The 2464-nt window shown below is 43.1% G+C and overlaps 1 pseudogene; it reads left to right on the forward strand.

Moving 5' to 3' along the window:
* The first annotated feature begins 519 nt into the window (after nucleotides 1-519).
* On the forward strand, nucleotides 520-2149 carry LOC138030498 (uncharacterized; annotated as a pseudogene).
* The last annotated feature ends 315 nt before the right edge of the window (nucleotides 2150-2464 follow it).

Consider the following 2464-nt stretch of genomic DNA (forward strand, 5'->3'; position numbering starts at 1 on the left):
CACCAAGTGGCAAATTATTCTCTTTTTTGAAGATGAGGAACTGAATTTAAGTCTGATGATTTGCGAAAAACACACACTACCATTTTGAAAAGCACCTGAGGCAAAAAAGTAACCAAGCCCCATCAAACTTAGTATCTTAGGGCATCGCTGCCATAAACATCTGTCTTCAAAGAGGGTGGTAAATGGCAGAGCAAGAGGGCAAGAGGAGAAACAAGAACGTTTAAAGAAGCAGTGTAAGAGCAAAGAGAAATGTGCAGTAAGCACCAGAGATGCAACCAGTCAATTCGATGACCAGTCTTCTACCCTCAAACAGACCTCTGAAGTGGCTATTCAAACAGACTTCCAAGACGTCATGGAGAACTTCAGAGAACAAGAGAATAGCCTTGCCAAGATAGTGGCTCACTTGACTGCCCTTAAGTCAGCTCAACAGAGCGAAAAGAAAGACCATAGCCAGCCCCATTACAAGAAGACATCTTTGCCGACCCTATGTGTGACCTCACACCAATTTACCAGTACAATATGGAGCGTCGCAGAGAGCTTTTGTCAGGAACATCTTGTCGAGATCCTTCCACTTGGAATACATCCCAAGCTATTCAAGAGCCACTAGTGAATCATAATCACAGTGTTGACACCACCACAAACAGGAGCTCAGGCATGCAGACACTGTCTCCAGTCCCCACTGTCAACAATAGACCTGAATCAGGGACAAGTTGGCTACCTCGGTAATGGCCCCAAAGACAAGCACTGGCGCAAAGTGGATGCCATAGCCTTTATGGGCTCAGATTTTATGACACTAGCAATGGTGTGCATCCACGTGCTCTTCACGGAGAGAGAATTGGCAAATTGTAACACCCTAGAGTGTTGTCCACTCTACGACAGAAATGCAAGTCCCAAGTTTTTGAAGAGCAATGCGAAACTCTATGCACACCAATAAACAGTAAATGTCGGGGGAAAAGGAGGACTGTCCGTTGCTGACTCGAGAAAAAAACAGGTTTTAGTTCACTAAGTAGAACTCGGTTGAAGCCATTAAATTAAATTCATAACTTAATCTTCGTTCAGACCTGCGTTTCAATCTGTTTCCTATCGCGTAATACCTTAGCTATGAATATCTATATTTTTATCATCATGTTTAAGAATAAACATTTGTTTAAGCTCTTTGCCAGCTGTCAATTGTACAGATATAATTTTGGGGAACTAACGAGCAAAGGGTGACATTGCCATTGTCTTTATCTTGATTCCTAGTTGTTGTCCTTTTCCCCCTTCACTGCAAGAGCATTCGTTTTTTTTGGCTCCAGTTTCACGATTGTTCTCAACGGGTGAAACTGGAGTGGAAAAAACAGATGCCGTCACAGGCTATCTTTATCCCTTTATCCTTTCAGAAACGTCAGGAATTTTACATTTCACAACTAATAAAGTTTCAAAATAAGATTTCGGAAAACAAGCAACAGCTTGGGCAAGGCATATTAGGCACTGGTGGCTCAGTTGGTTGAGCATCGGGCTGCCATGCAGGAGGTCGTGGTTTCAACTCCGGCCGGACCAACACTCAGGGCCTTTAAATAACTGAGGAGAAAGTGTTGCCTTTGTAATTACATACAAGTCTTCTCAGATAAGAGAAGTCATTGACCTCGGTCCTAACAAAAACCCTTGAGAGGTATGTGTGTGAAGAGGTCAACGAAGGTGACTTAAACAACAATTAATTGTGAAGCCCCTCACAAGACAAGGCCAGCCAGGAGGTGGGAGAGTCACCTTCATAGAGCGAACAGATGGATGTTGATGCCTCGGTCAATGACCTTTTGTCTGATGCCAAAGAACATGGCAATGTAAAGCAACATGAAGTCGACGAATCGGTTGGAGACTTCCTTAAAACTGTTCAATATGACCTGACGTCGGAGGAGACCACAGCTCACTAAAATGGTGATGCGTCTTGTGCGAGACAGCATGTTAGAAGAACGGCTGCAAGACAAGGTAAACAAATATCAGCAGCCTGAAAACTGTGAAGGTTTTAAAAAAAGTTCGAGTTAACCAAGTGATTTGGTATAACCTCAGCTCCACCTTCAGGTCACAAGAATTGAAATTCGAAACAGTGCAAACCTCTATCATTAAGGGCATGACAGCTCTGGCGGGAGAGTGCTCGCTCAAGAGGCAATAGACAGCCTTTCTCTTTTGGCTTTGAGATGTTATTGATGAAGAAAAAGATATGCTCCCTTACGACATTAAACAGTCAAAAAATCTGGATTTTCCTTACAAGAACTAAGAGCGTTTTAACCATGATGACATGGACTAAGTTGAGTGTTTAGCTGAATTTCGTGTGGAAAAGAAAGATATTTCCAGATTGGCCGATGCTTTGGGCATCCCTTTGTTCCTCACGTGTCAGCAGAAGAACATTTGTAATGGTGTTGAAGGACTGTGACGTTTTGCAGATCCCTGTCGACTCTGAGACATGATTGCACCATTTGGACGACCA

The sequence above is a fragment of the Montipora capricornis genome, chromosome 13 (assembly GCF_036669925.1).
Source record: "Montipora capricornis isolate CH-2021 chromosome 13, ASM3666992v2, whole genome shotgun sequence".
NCBI classification, from domain to species: domain Eukaryota; kingdom Metazoa; phylum Cnidaria; class Anthozoa; order Scleractinia; family Acroporidae; genus Montipora; species Montipora capricornis.